At 35.7% G+C, this 16307-nt stretch overlaps 1 pseudogene; it reads left to right on the forward strand.

Annotated features, from left to right (window-relative positions):
- Window positions 1-1794: 1794 nt before the first annotated feature.
- LOC149539406 (G-type lectin S-receptor-like serine/threonine-protein kinase At2g19130 pseudogene) lies at window positions 1795-4299 on the forward strand (annotated as a pseudogene).
- The last annotated feature ends 12008 nt before the right edge of the window (window positions 4300-16307 follow it).

Genomic DNA, 16307 nt, shown 5'->3' on the forward strand with positions numbered 1-16307 from the left:
TATTATATTATTTAACAATTTGATTATCAATGAGCAATTTTATAATAATATTATGATGTAGATATTGTTTATATCAAAAATAAATCTAATATTGTCAATCAAGTTTAAAATATAATTTAATCTATTAGATAAATTGTATTTGTTTACATAGATTAAAAAACTATTTTATAATTAATAACATATAATTTTTATACACATTTATTATAGTAATATTTAAAGTAGGCTAGGAGTATTTTTTATTTTTTTTAAATCTTGTTTTTATGGTCATAATAAATAATTAGATATAGTGCAAAGATTTGGTAAAAACATTATATCTATTTATTTATTTAGAGGTAGGAAAAGTAGAATTTGTGGGGAATGAGTTATACTATGGTTTAAGAATTTTCTTGCTTATTATCTTTAGGTACCTTAAGAAAATCTAAATATGTTTCATAGTTTTTGTTTGGAAAGATTTTGTAGCATACTTTTAATAAAAAAAATTCATTTCGTTATTAGCCTCAATCCTATCCAATTTATGCAACATATTGATTAAAGAGGTTAGTCATGTTTAAGTATTTTTTTAAAGAATCTGTTTATAGATTAAATAAATATCAATTTATATATATATTTCAAAAGACATATGATATAATTATACAAGTAGACTTTCCTTTTATTAGTATTTGTCAATAGGCATATGCTATTGTAATCAATTTGGTTTAGCTAGTTATTAACTAGATTCATTTTAACCAATTAGAATGAAGTTTATTTTTTTATTTTTAGACTTTTAAAATTATTTTCTAAAGTAATGTATACAATATTCAAATAACAAAATGAAAACAATGATTTATCTGCATTCTTATTGGTTAATAATTTGACATCTTATAGACGAATTTTACTAAAAGCTAACAAGTTTTAAGCCAATTTGTTCCCATCCACTACCTCATTCAAATTTTTATAATGTAATGACAAAATATTGAAATTATTTTATTTTCCACTATTATATAAATAAATTTCTTATACATATTATTTTGATGTATTATTATTAAATTACTTCTAAATTCATAATATTAATACAAAGTTAATTATTAATTTTTTACTTTTTACTATTTATGCATGGATTTAGATATTAAGTAAATGTTATTTTATATCTATATGATATATTTTGACATTGTGATTGCTTTCATTTATTATTATAATTGTATAATCAATTTTATTTTTATGCTATATTTTTATAATTAAAATTTTAATATTAAATATTATAATTATAATCAGTAAATACTAGCTACTATGTGACACTTGTGAATTTATATTATAAATGATTATGATATGATTGTAAGACGGACTATCTTTCTATTTATATTTTAAATGATATTATTGTAACACATTGAATTTAAAACGTTAAAAGCAGTGTAAAATAAAAACTGGTTGAAAATAAAGTCAAGATTGACGTAACATACTCACCACACCTTCTCAATTTTCTTTGCAAATACTTGACGATTGACTCGACGCAGCAAGGAGCAAGAAGATATTTTTGACACTTACCACTTATCACTTTGGAAATATTTCTGTGAATTAGTGGGAGAGCGGGGTTTGGGATGGTGAAATGTTGAAGTTACCAGCTCTGGTATGTACGTCGTACGAATGACAACGACTCATAAGTTGAATTCTCAAATTTCTTACCAAATAAGTTTGACTTTACTGGCACACCGTCTAATTGTCTAAAACCTTGTCCCACGCAACACTGCAGTGGACCAAAAATGCAACGTCCAACAAGGAGCAAGAAGATATTTTTGACCTTCAATTTGTTACGGCACTTATCCTGAATCTGTGTTGAGCACGATTCTCATGATCGACGCCGCTCATGTACCTATCACTTTGGAAATACTTCTCTTGAACACTTCTTGTTTTATTTTAATGGCAGTGGACGTTCATGTTACCGCTAACGCTCTGGAGATGGATGAGAAGAGGGCCAAATTCCGCTTTAGCCTGCTTTTTGCAGCCTCGGTGTTTATTCATCTCAAGAGTTATGATGTTGCAGCCGAAGCTCGAGACACTCTCTCCTTGGGAGCCTCGCTGGCTGGAAATCAGACATTAATTTCAAAGAACGGCACATTTGAATTGGTATTCTTCAGCCCAAATGGAACCAATAATTGGTATATTGGAATTTGGGATGGCAATATTGCAGAGAAGATGATCGTTTGGGTGGCCAACAAATAGACTCCCGCGAGAAACAAACCTGGCATTTTGAAGCTGTCAAGACAAGGTAAATTGGATCTGTTTGATGCAGAGGGTGAGGCCATTTGGTCGGTCAACACACCGAACAAGGCATCGCGGGCTGTGATGTTAGATTCCGGTAATTTTATCATGCTGAGCGATGAGAACAAAAATGAAACTGTTTGGGAGAGTTTCGAGAATCCCACAGATACTTGGATCCTGCCTGCGATGAGATTAGGGGGACACCAAAAGCTGGTGTCTTGGAAAAGTTCATCGGATCCCGCTCCTCGGCTTTTCTCCTATCAAGCGGACCCATCTGGCGCTAACCAATTCGTGCAAATATGGAATAATTCTGTGAAGTACTGGGAGGGCGGAGTTTGGGATGGAAAAATTTTCAGTCATAATCCAGAAGTGGCAAACAAAGAGTTCGTTAATGTCAGTGTTGAAATTACCAGCTCTGGTATGTACGTACGAATGAGAACGACTCATAAGTTGAATTACCAGCCCCTGCGTTTCGTCATGATGAAGTCCGGAGATGCTCGAAGCTCTCTGTTCGATGGCAAAGTGTGAAACGTGATATGGTCTCAGCCCAAAGATGAATGTGCCGTGTGTGGTGCTTTTGGAACCTGCAACTCCAACAACCTTCTGTTCTGCAGCTGTGTTGAGGGCTTCAGACCGAGAGACAAGGAAGCCTGGGATTCGCAAGAGTGGTGGTCCAGTGGCTGTGTTCGCCAGAGCCCCTTGAATTGCAGTACCGACATATTCATCGACTCCAAGTCAACGTTATCTTATGATGATCACGCTTTATCCTACTCTACCCCCACAAAGAGGGATTGCGAGAAAGCCTGCCTCAGGAACTGCTCGTGCATTGCTTATGCTTTCAATCCGCCTTCAGGACCCTGCCACATCTGGTCGGGATCTCTTCTAAACTTGCGCAACTTGGCAACAAAAACCAATCCACCATCGTCCTCCAAACTCAAAGCTATCCTTCATGTAGTGCTTGGTAGTTTCATTGCTCTTGCCATTTCTTTATGTATCTTTTCGTTTTTAATTCAGAGGAGGCGACATAATCGGCTACGATCTATGGAGAGCAGTGAAGATTCATCCGACCCTTTTCTTAGAATGTTCGGTTACAAGGAGTTGAAGATTGCGACTAGGAATTTCAGGGGTAAGCTGGGGAGCGGAGGATTCGGCTCAGTGTTCAAAGGATCTCTATCAGACGGTACTCTTGTGGCCGTGAAGAAATTGGAATCCACTTCAAGCAGAGATGATAAGCAGTTCCGAGCGGAAATCAGATCTTTGGGAAGCATACAACATAGGAATTTGATCGGGCTTCGAGGATTTTGTGCAGAAGTATCCAGAAGGTTACTAGTTTATGACTACATGCCCAACGGCTCTCTAGATTCCCTGCTCTTCACGAATAATTCCAAAAGTGAAAGAAGGGTGCTCGACTGGAAGACCCGATTCCAGATCGCTTTAGGCACTGCACGAGCTTTATTTTACCTCCACGAGGAGTGCAGAGAACGCATTATTCACGGGGATACAAAGCCCGAGAACATTCTGCTCGACGCTGATTTCTCACCCAAGTTGGCCGACTTCGGCATGGCAAAGCTTCTGAGCAGAGATTTCAGTCGCGTATTGACCACAACGAGGGGAACGAGAGGTTATTTGGCTCCGGAATGGATTTCGGGCGTTCCCATCACTACAAAGGTTGATGTGTATAGCTATGCTATAACGCTCTTGGAAATCATTTCCGGGCGAAAGAGTTTAGATTTGAATGTGCAAGATTCAAGTATGTATTACTTTCCTGCATGGGCTGCAACTCAAATTATTCAAGGTAACATGATTAATATTGTGGAAGCGGGTGTTGCAGAGGGAAAAGATGTTGAAGAAGTTAGAAGAGCAGTTGTTGTAGCATTGCTATGCATTGAAAGGGAGGAGGAGATGAGGCCAAGCATGGGGCAGGTGGTGCTAAAGCTGGAAGGGAAGACGGAACTTCCATCTCCTCCACAAATGAACAGTGGAACAAACGGTAGCGACAGTAATACCGAGAGCAATGGCGATGTGATTGATATAGAATAATGCAGTGGAGTCTGCCTTTCAAAAATGAAAGCTTGCACATAGTCTAAACTTAAAACTATACCTAACTAGATTTATAATAATTATTAATTCTAGTTATTAATTCTAGTAGATGGGATAGTAAGAAATAAAGCTAGATTTATAATAATTATTGGTTGGCATTTAAAACTATACCTAACTAGATTTATAATAATTATTAATTCTAGTAGATGGGATAGTAAGAAATAAACCTAGATTTATAATAATTATTAGTTGGCATTTAATGCACTTTTACTTTTTAATTTGTTTGTCTAATTAGAACACTTTATTATTCAATTACTTTTTGAACTATAAAGTTTTCATATTATTGTATTTAAAATAATTCAAAACAATATATTTATTGACAATTTGAGTGGTTGTTTTATGCTACACTAGGAGTACAACTTTTTCCTTTATTTCTTACTCTAATCAAAACAATTTATTATTCAATTACTTTTTGCAACTATAAAGTTTTCATTTATATTATATTTGGAAAAACTAATAATTCATAAAAATATATTTACAAGAAGTCTATCAGAATGTGAAAACTTATACGACATCTAGTCATCACCAAAAGTCTATCAAGGTTCAAGAGATCTTTACAAGATAAACAACTCCAGAAACATACTTTTTTCAATATTGCAACTTATTTATGTACACCAGAAAGATGCTTTTCTTACTCAATGATGGATATCAGATAACCAAATCATTGAGTCAAAAGCCTGTTACAAATCGAGTTTGAAGATCCTAGTGCTCCTTCAGCTCATTCTATTTGTAATCTATTGTCCCAATAGTCTCTACACCTCTTCTTTACCAGTGAGCACCATTGTAATTAAGACGGTGGCATGGCTTCCATTCCACGAGGATTTTTTTGTGAGTAGAAGCTTGGATGGATCCTTTATACACTAGCTTGTTGGGTATGAACTTCCTCAAGTCGAGATACATTATGCATAAGAAAGTGTTGTATGGGATCTTGCATGGCATCCGATGGGCCATATCCTCTGCAATAGAAGTAATTATAACACAACCAAGTAATGATATCCTCAGACTAAACCACCACAGTAGATGGTGTTGGGTTTAGCACCTTAGGGTGTGCAACCAGGAGGGCCTCATCCTAATCTTGCTCCACATCCATCAATTGCTACATCAAGTCAACAAAAGTTTCAGCAGATGCAACATTTCTTCATCACTACAGCAACAGTAGCATCAAATGATTCCTCAACTTATTGGAAAATCAAAAAAATTCAGTTGGAAAGGTGAAGAAAATGCTCAAAATGACGAGGTGACTAGTATGGTATGCAATTTTTTGAGAAAGATCGTATTTGTTGTGGAGATTTTAATACATTTCTATGTAGTCTTTTGACACCATGACCACCTTGACATTTTGTATGGAAGCTCTAGGTATTTTTGTATTGGGTGACGAGTTTGAGTTTTCTTTTAGGTTCTTTCCCGAATGAACCCTTGAACCTGTTTTTATTTTAATAATATATATAGTGGCTCTGTCCATATATATATATATACCTTTATTTGTTTGTCCAATCAAAACAATTTATTATTCAATTATTTTTTGCAACTATAAATTTTTTGTCTATATTATATTTGAAATAATTCATAAAAATATATTTATTAACAAATTGACTTGTTGTTTTGTAGGGCTTTTTAATTATTTATACCCAAAATACAACATATTATTTTTGAGACTTTATACATTTTATTATTACATAAAATTCATATACGATTTATAATAATTATTAATTCTAGTAGATGGGATAGTAAGAAATAAAGCTAGGGACTAATTGTGTAAATCAAGAAAAGTTGGGGACTGATTGTTAAAGTTTTGAGAGTTCTTGAAAATGCATTGTTTGAACTTGGAGATTTGAATAACTAGCTTAGATATCTTTATACATCTATCTAAAACACACCGAGATATATCAATCTTGAGGTACCTATGTTAATAAATAGTTATTGAGAATAGATAAGTGCCTCAACATTGATATCTCTCGACGTGTTTTAGATAGATGTGTAAAGATATCTAAGCTAGTAGCATTAGCAATGCAACATATAAAACTGAGATCTATTAAATTTTTAATCTGAAATGTTCTTTTTAATGCATGATGCTTATCATATCGATTATGTTATATAGAAATCAAAATATAGTATATACAATGCATACAATTAATAGCTTTCTAGAGATTTGAGTTGTTCCTCTTCTACTTTCTTTTTCACAACTTGTTTCCCTATATTCATCTTATCATAATTATCATAAAAAAATGGTGGTGAAATTTGAAGTCCATCCAAAGACTTAACTCATGATATAGCAAAAAATGTTAGTCATGTCCTTTCTCTTGGTACAATGTCAACTGTTGCCTTAGAAAGTGTTAATCCCCATGATTTATGGATAGTTAATGCCCAAGCCAAACATAAGGGCAATTGACATGTGCAACCTCTTTGTATTGGAGAAATGGGAATTAATTTTGGAGCTCTGTCTTCAATGGCATTCCAAAGTAATTGTCAAATTCAACCATCACATATGTTGGTGGATCTGGTGGGGCATTTCCAAGTTTGTATATGATATTTTGAATGTATCCAAGAGCTCCCTTGACAAGTTCTACTTCAATCCATAAAATAGATGTTAACATGACCCTTGCATCCTTAGCAAGTAATAATTCAATATCAAGTTCATCATTTTCACCTCCCCCTGGATTAGTACTTCCTTCTTTTGATGCAATGTTGCCGGCAACTAGTTTTTTTAGTGAATGTAATTTTTTTCTATTATGGTTATGAACATTATCATTTGTTGCAAATAGATTAATATTATTATTAAATTCCTCCTTAATATTTTGGGGCAATGAAACATTTGTCCTTGTCATTAATAATTTTCAATCATCTATAGTTGGAGTTGCATCTCGTATATTAGTGGTAATTGGTGAAACCTTTGTTGGTCTTCACTTTCACCTTCTTGTTTGAATACTTTATCCAAAGTAACAATAATCTTGAACTCTTCCCATGATAACTTTGCATGAACATTACTATCATAAGGTGGTTTGCCAATAACAAGAGGTAGTTGTCCCAAATCTCCTACTAAAATAATGGATCTTCCTACAAAATTCATATTTAAATTTTCTGGAAAAGCTTGACATAATCTTGAATCTATATTTTGTAACAAATTTTGACCAATAAAACTCATTTCATCAATTAATATGTATCTAATATGTTGAATTTCTTCCTATAATGTTGTGAGCCTTGTGCCTTGTAAGTCAAAAAAATTTGTAAGAAGAATTCTTAGAGTTCAATGAATTGTTGATGTGCTAATGGTAAAAGCTGCAATTCTAGTTTGTGCTAATAATAATAGGGGAGAATGTTGTGGTTTTGAAGAGCTTGCTGAATGGCTTGAATTAGATATGATTTCCCTATTCTAGTTGTTCCTTGAATTATCATACGTAATGGCATGACATGTTCACCTTGATTATAATGTGTCATAATAATATCAAGTGCTTTCTTTTGCTTAGCACCTAAAGTTTCATATGATATACTCATCATCATATCTACAGGTGTAAGTAAATCATTTTGTTTCATAGCATTGATAAAATGTATTGCATTTTTTGTGTATTCTTCTCCTTGATATTCTGCAATCCATGGATTTTGTCTGTCAATATCTCTTCTTCCTAGCATATCTATTTCTGTTAGATCTATCATTTGTCCATGATGTAGTCTTGATATTATGTCTCATTCATGTTCAATTGTATTTTGATTATTTTCTAATTAATTTTCATCTTCAGAACCATCATGAGTTTCAACATTATTTTCAGATTCATTTGTTTGCCTATCCACATGCTATGGATTATAATTAAGGGACTCCCAATTGGATACAATTGTAGTATCATCTATTCCAATATCTCTTTGTATATTATGAAATGGTTTATACAATAGTAACTCTAACCAACAAAAATCAACCCATTTTTGTGACTTTCATGAAGGAATATTTGTAAATCTTGGAAACACTCTCACAATAGTTGCCATTGTCCTTGCTTTCCATTTATAATCTCATTTTCTTCTAGAGTTATAAGTTCAAGATCTAGCTACATCTAGTAGTGTGACACTTTCCATTGCATATGGTCTATCCATATATCCTTCAATGAAATTTTTTAGGTGAGCTTCATTATCATTTTCTTCATTCTTTATGACTGGCTTGAACACCTCTCTTGAAATATTTAATATAACAAATACTCTACTACTTCCTACTAATGGCAACTCTAATAACATATGACATGTTTCATGTGCACCAATGTCTCTTTCAATTAGGGTTTCAATTAGTAGTCTCTTATATGCCTTTGATGCTGCTTCATTTGGATTTTCAATATTTGCAAGTCTTACCAACATTTGATGATATGTCTCAAAACTCTTTTTTGCTTTTGTTGCATACTTCACAATATAATTCATCACAACATGTCTTGATAGAACAAGTTGTCAATCTACATTTTCTCCAGATAGCTGAAGTATGGTACAATTATGTGTGTTTACTTGATCATCATTTCTCGATGCTTCATATGTTCTATCTCCTATTTTTGGATGTTCAAATAATCTTGATCCATCCAGATGTAATGGCCATGGTGCATTGTACCTAAAAAATAAAGAAAACTATTAGCTTGTGCACTAATTTTTCATTTCTTAGTAAAAAAACATATGAATATATATAATTATCTTACCTACAAACCATATTCCCTCTTTTTTTTATGAAGGCAAGCACCCTCTTTGTATATTGTATGGTGTTCAACACAATTGAGCAACTCTTCATAATCACATTCAAAATCTACTTGGTTTAGTTGTTGTGTATTTTGAAGGCATGGATGTTGTGTAAAATTTTGTAGGACCTATTATTGAATACATATCATATTTTATCAAGTAAAATAAAAAAATAAGCATGATATATGTTGAATACCTATAGAAGAATTGGTATCATACTTGTATGTTTCATTGACGTGGATCTCCCCTTGGATTCCATGCATGTATAATAGAATCAAAATATTTTTGAACTATCTTGATTTCATCATTATTTCTCAAATTAAGGTTGTTTATGTTAAGTGCTCCATCTAACCATATGAATCCATGCACATGTGGTGATCCTCTGTGTTGCCATTCATATCTTGACAAAAAATCTTTTACTTTCATTCCCTTTAGTAGTACTTCCTTTTGAAATGTTGTATGCCTTAGATGCATATAATATGCAACAATATGTACTAGTCAATAATATTTTTTCATCACCATTTTTTTGCTTCCTGTGGATTAGATGGTTATGCTCCTGGCATTAATAAATGTAAGTCGAGCCAATACATATCTGCTACACTGAAAGTAAAGAAAATTTTTGGTGTTCCAATTTGATGCAAGAGATCACTTAATTCAGCTCAATATTTTTCCTAATAAGACCTTCTACCCCTTAAAGTTGTACCAAAATTTATCAAATGATCTACTAGATGTGAGTGAGGGACATTTTCTATATGTTCTCATAACTCATTAATTGTGATTGGGTTATCTTGCAAGCTCTTTTTGGAAAATACTGCTAATGAATTTTGTACAGGATATCAAATGATCATATTCATCATATAATACCTAAATTGTGGGTGTTGTCCAAAGCAACGATCTCTATATCGAAGTATATGCTTAATAAATTAATGAAGATAGACTCTCTTCAATCTTGGTTTGATCCAATCGCATCGTCCATCTAGAAATAGTGTTGGAAAATCCATATCAAGTAATCCTTTTGTGACATACTCATTCATTGGAGATGTTCCAATTTTTGGCCAATCAATTACTAATCCAAGATGTACATTTGGGTTATTTATCCATGTTGGACTAGAAAATAGGTTAAATGCATAACATACTATGAGAAAATCAAAAAATTCAATCAACATACATTAGCACCCACTAGTCTACCATGAAAGCCAAACTAATAAAGAAAGCAATAGAAACCCCCTTTTTTGCTTGTAGCTCCCATGTCCTTCTTTCTTCTCAAAATGATTGTAGCTCCAAAGTTGCCTATAGTGCACACAAAATTGAAGCAAAAGTCTATGATGTCGATAATGCCATGAGAATACTTGAAGTTGAGATTTGAATGTGAGAGATGGAGTGAGAAATCTAAAAGAAATTAGGACCTAAAGGCTTCCAAGACTTCAAGAGGACCCAAAATGAGAGAAAGAGTGTCCATTTTATAATCAACACTCAAAGTGAGGGCATTGGATTTGTAACCCGTAGATATGCGATGTGGCAAGAGATTCCTTTGAGAATCCATGATGCATATGACAAAATATGCTAATTGTGAGATTCTATGACACATGAAAGTCAAACTTGGCTAAATGTGGAAGAGAATCTATGATGCGTCATAAGACACCTCAACCCACTTAAAACCAAGAATCTATGAGAAAGAAGCCAAATAGAGACATGTGTAAGAGAATAAGAATATTTGATTATGACAAATCCTAGCCAAGTGTCAAAGAAGAATCCATGAGGTGTCATATCCAAGTGTCATGATGATGCAATATTTTATGGAATATTCGAATTAAAAATCCTCTTATTTCACAAAATAAGAATTAGTAGAAAATGGAATTAATGATGGAAAATGGAACTTGGGAAATTAAGAATTTCCATGGTTTTTAGATAATGAATAAATTAATTAATAAGATTAATTAATTGAGGATGATAATTAGGAAGAATAATAGAATGAAATTATGGGTTATTTAATCCTATAGAGAGAATTAGTAAATGATTGGCCAAATTGATTAAATGAATGCGACAGTATCCTTTGATGAAAATGTAATGATGATGGATATGGAATAAGATGATGACTAGTAGATCAAAGCCATGGTTAGATTGATTGATTGAAGTTGATAACATGCCAAGGACACATGACATGAATTGGTTGACATGTAACATTTAACCGACATTGTAAATGCTACAGGATTGAAATTGATTGATAAGGTTTGATCATAATAACACCATCGAACATTGTCAATGTTATTAAAATGGTTGATGATGTCATGATTTGACATTGAAAGCCTCAAAAATGTCAAAGATTGGATGACATGAATGATAGTTCAACCTAGCACTGAGAGCCATGATAGTACTAAGGTCAAATTGATAAGATTGATAGGTTGATAGGTTTCCAAGGCACCGAAAGCCACAACAATACCTAGGAGTCAGATAAATGATGATTGATTTGGGATGTTTGATACATTTTGGGTTGATTAGGACTGATTCTGAGTGATTTCGGGTTGATTTGGGGTGATTTCAAGTTGATTTGATATGGTTTTAAGTTGATTTGATATGATTCCGAGTTGATATGAAATTGATGTGAAAGTGGATACAAATGACAAAATATGGTCAATCTAGCCAAAAGATCAGAGTTAGTAAAATGAGAAAATGGGACAAATTAGTATGAAGAAGTGATGAAGTCATAGATGCGAACCATTTTTGAGCGTCTACATTTTGCCCCTCTTTGATACAATGTGATTTAGAGCATTGTATCAAAGAATGCTAATGAAAAAGTCATAAAAGCATGCCCCAATGATGTGGTATATATTTATGGCCCCTGAAGAAATCAAACAACATAGGCATATGATGAGTTGATTTCATCGACAACGGGCAAAAAAAGCCATAGGAACTGACGGATCAAAAATCAGAGTTAAAATGAAAAAGTTATGGCCTCCAGAGCGCAAAGAGGCATCGCGACCAACACAGAAAGGGTCTTTGGCACAACCATCTAGGTAGCAGCAAGCTATAAAATGGCTTTAAGAGGATTTTGAAGGTCATTTTCACTCTCTCATTTGGAAGAAAAGAGCTTTGGAGCAAGGAGGATGGATCGACTACCTAGGGAGCAACATCGTGGTGAACGGGTGCGGACCTTTCGACGGCGGACAAATGCTGGACCTCCAGTCAGTACATCGAGGCCATCTTTGTAAATTTTTTTTTTTTCATGCTTTTTGCTGCATTTCCATGCTTTTTTACTACTTTTTAGGCCCCTAGGAGTCTGTCGAGGGGAAACAGGGTCAAACAGGGTCAACCGGGGGTCCTGGGCCAGTTAGAGCTTTCAAATGCCCCAACTGCACCCAAAATGCATCCAAGTGTGTCAATGAAACAATTGGCATTCCCAAGTACATCAATGAAATATTTGGTATGACCAAGTGCGTCAATGATGCAGTTGGGAACCCCAATTGCGCCCTAGGATGTCTCGAGGTTCTGAACAGGGTCCGAATGGTCCCGAATTGAGCTGAAACTTGGTACAGGTTAGCATAACCCTAGGGGGATGTTAGAAACATGATAAAATATGGTCAAGGTGGTTAATGTGCTGAGAATTTGGTCAAACATAGGGCAGATGTGGGTCAAACTGAGGTAAATGCTGACAAGGAATCATGCAAAGGGCCCGACAGGGTGTAAACGGATTCAGAATGACTCAAAATTTGGAATATATGTTCAATACCCTAGGAAGAGTTGAAAACATAGGTTAACTAAGGCTAGGATAGTAAAAAAAAGTCAAACTTGGTCAAACTTAGCTCTAATGGAGGAAAAAGGTTGATCAATGGATAGGGATAGGGTCAAAACGATGCCAATGAGCTCAAAATGACTCGAAACTTGGGAAATATGTTCAAAACCCTAGGAAGAGTTCAAAAAATAAGTCGAATTGGTCAAAAAAGCTCAAAAAAAGTCAAAATTAGTCAAACTTAAGTCAAACTAAGTTAAACTTGGGTCAAAGGTAGGGTAAACTAGATGTAAAACCATGGAAGGTTGATATAGGCTATGTGATAATGCATGCGGAGCTACCCTTGTTATGGGTACGGGGACATAAGCCATGGAGCCTTACACTACGTCATTAGATGACACCTGGTGAGTGGGGGATATTAGCTGGCTTGGGATTATATCATGTGACATTTATGCCAGACATGAGAGGGAATAGGGCTTTGTTGACAGCTTTGACGGAGAGGTGGCATTTAGAGACTAGTTCATTCCACCTACTGACTGGGGAGGTGACTGTGACACTAGAGGATATATGGCACATCCTTAGGATCCTGATCCATGGAGAGCTAGGAGTGTATGACCCGACTACAAGGCAAGCAGCTCTACATCAACTATTTGGATGCGGAGATGCAGAGCTAGGGATCCGAGATTATGAGATTGGATGGGACTTATTAGTGGCACACCACGAGCAACTGATAGTTGTGATCTGTTGGGTGATTGGTGGATTGTTGATACTTGATAGACAAGGACATGGATTCCTAGTTGGATGGGGTCGAGTACTTGAGTAGATGATCATGGAGGGCACTATGTTTGCTTGGGGCCCATGCATTTTGGGGATGTTATATTATTATCTGCATCAGGTAGCATACAGACGGGGACTGTCCTTCAGCACTGGTGGCACATTATTACAGATTTGGGCATATGAGCATATCATAGTATTTAGGCCTCTAGTAGAGTGAGTGTTGGTGGATGATATGCCATATGCTTACAGCTATAGAGGTGTCCTAGCCCAAGGACAATTGGGATATGTGAGGTATTTTCGCCATCAGATAGACACGATGACTCAGTTCATATGGAGACCACACAGAGCTTGCCTCAGATGGGATGATGATGAAATCCACTTACCATACTGTAGGCAAGAATACTATCTCATAGGGTGCACAATGATTGGTCACTTGGTTATAGAGATGTACCTACCAGAGCGAGTGCGAAGATAGTTTGGGGAGACACAGGATGTACCTACAGGGTTAGTACTTTTTGCTCGATCTAGAGTAGAGGTGCGAGAGTGGGGACCACCCATGAAGACACAAGTAGCATATTCATAGTTAGTAGAGTTACAGCTGAGGCTATGGGGGGCAGCAGCAGATATAGTGGATGTAGGTACAACAACAACATATGATAGGTGGTTTGAACAGCATCGACTGAGATCGTTGACAGATCCAGAAATACCAGTACCCCGAGGGAGGCCACAGGATGAGGAAGATGATGATGAGGAGGAGAATGGGGGAGAGGATGAGGAGGGAGATGACACTAAGGATGATGAGAGGGGGGATGGGGAGGGTGATGATGAGGTTGACGAGGATGATGCGGGGGATGATGAGGGTGAGGATGAGGGTGATGATGAGGAGGCTGCTATGGGAGAGGATGAGGGAGCCGATGATGAGGAGGGTGGAGGGAGGGTGGGTGGGGATGGGGATGACTAGTAGGAGGATAGGGATGTAGCTATGATGGATGTGGTGGGGGATCCCATGGATGACACTGAGAGAGCATTAGTACTAGTACAGGCAGGGCCTAGTCATTTAGATCTCTTGGAGGTGATTAAAGGGCTACAGATTCAGTTGGGTCAGGTTGTGGTAGAGAGGGATGTTGTTATAGAAGAGAGAGATGCTATTATAGTGGAGAGAGATCAGGCAATGGCTAAGAGAGACCAGGCTAGGCCTGAGAGAGCTGCAGCTATGCACAGGGCAGAGATGGCAGCACAAGAGTCTCAAGAGTTCATCAACAAAATTAGAGATGCAAAATTTCAAGATTTGGAAACAATGATGATTAGGGCTCACATGGAGGCACAATATTGGTGAGATCAGTATGAGAGGGTGGTGCCACTAGGGTAGAGAGTGGAGAGTTTTCATTCATTGAGGTCTCATTCCTACAGGACACAGAGGACACAGAGAAGTGCAGGGGTGATGGGGCCTATGAGGCCATGACAAAGAGTAGAGGGATCATCCTCGAGGCCAAACAGAGGCCACGAGGCTAGGGATAGCACAAGATGACACCGAAAAACTCCCATATAGAGGGGCTTCTCTATATTACTTTTTGGCTTCTATTATACTCTTTCATGGTTCACACCTAGAGGTAGTTAGTGTTGATGCAAACCATGGTCACATACTCTGATACTTTTGTGTGACATTTATGGGATGTACTTATGTTATGATGACTGTATGTTATGGACTAGATGATGACTTATGTTATGATGCCTATATGTTATGTTATGCATATGCTTTAGATGTTTTATATGGATGCATTTATTCTTTTTGTGTGGACTTATATATGATGAAATCATGTGTTGATTTATCGCATGTTAGGTATAGGAAATGCCATCTTTTATTTTTGCCACATGTTTTTCTCATGAATGAATGCTTAATGTAATGCAAATGATATGGAAAGGATGTAAATGAATGCAAATGAAATGTAAAATGATATGAATGCAAATGAAATGTAACATGGATGCAAATTAAAAGTGAATGCCATATTTATTACTTTGGATCATTCGGACATATGCAAGAATGCAGGATGACAATGTTTTTGGTGTATCAGAGTACGAGACCAGGGTAGCAGATGAAGAAGATGCAGAACATCAAGGAAATGAGATGAAGAATTGTTAGTATGATGGGAAGAATTTTGCTTGTAGGAAGTGCACTATATGTCAAATGGAGCTTTATTTTGATATGGAAAATAGAATGCAACGCATCATGGCATAAAGGGCTAGAGCACAAATGTAAGCCTTTTGCATAAACAAGCACGATGTAGACAAAAAATGACCTTGTCCTTCCTAAGGCATATGTACATGGACCAGACTCTCAAAGGTACATTGTAATAGATAGAAATAGAAAAAGATGACCATGAACCATCCTAGCCACTTTCATAGATCAATTTATATCATCGAGTATCATAGGGACATGATCAAAGAAAAAGAAAAGTAAAAATAAATCACTCACTAAACAGCGTGAGCCAGTAGCTATTCTTGTCCATTATTACATTCTTGTTAATTTTTTAGGTGTGTAGGTAGTGTTTCACATGTTGATAATGTGATAGTTCTGGTTGTGGATTCAATCGATAAGTTCATAGTGACTGGTTGGATTGATTGTTGGTTCATGTTGCTCATATATTGTAATTGGCATTGAAGTGTAGTGCTTTGATTTTTAGTCTGCAAAGTGCAAGTGTTTATGCAAAAGGGGTGGTTATCTACAGTGAACATGTGCAAGGTTTATTGCATATTTTTTATGGATTTTGTG

The sequence above is a fragment of the Cupressus sempervirens genome, chromosome 9 (genome assembly GCF_028749045.1).
Source record: "Cupressus sempervirens isolate cs-2001-9-10 chromosome 9, ASM2874904v1, whole genome shotgun sequence".
Lineage (NCBI taxonomy): Eukaryota > Viridiplantae > Streptophyta > Pinopsida > Cupressales > Cupressaceae > Cupressus > Cupressus sempervirens.